This window comes from Penaeus monodon, chromosome 23 (assembly GCF_015228065.2).
Source record: "Penaeus monodon isolate SGIC_2016 chromosome 23, NSTDA_Pmon_1, whole genome shotgun sequence".
NCBI lineage: Eukaryota > Metazoa > Arthropoda > Malacostraca > Decapoda > Penaeidae > Penaeus > Penaeus monodon.
The window spans coordinates 38,433,596-38,433,978 of NC_051408.1; positions in this window are offsets into that span (position 1 = coordinate 38,433,596).

A 383-nucleotide genomic window follows, 5' to 3' on the forward strand; every position below is an offset into this window, starting at 1 on the left:
TTCCATGATCTGACTCCCTAATTATCTGAATGACGTCACCGGGGAAATCTTACCAAGACAAATATTTTCCTATTTCTCCCTCGACGTTTTTTCCCTCAATGTAGCCTTAGATATAGATTTAAATGCTTCATCTACATCGGAAAGTAATCACATGGCGCAGTGATATCATAGCTAAAGGTTATTTATCATGCCAGCAAACTAGAGCCGTCTTTGGTAGATCCATGAAAGTACCAGAGTTTTAGATTTAAATTTAGAATTTTTTCCAACGCTTGAGAGAGGCTTTCTGGATTAAGTTCAACTATTTAACGTCATCGTTTATCCTCAGACTTTTAGGCTTATAAACAAACCTAAAATTCGTTACTATAGGCCCACTTGCTTTTTTA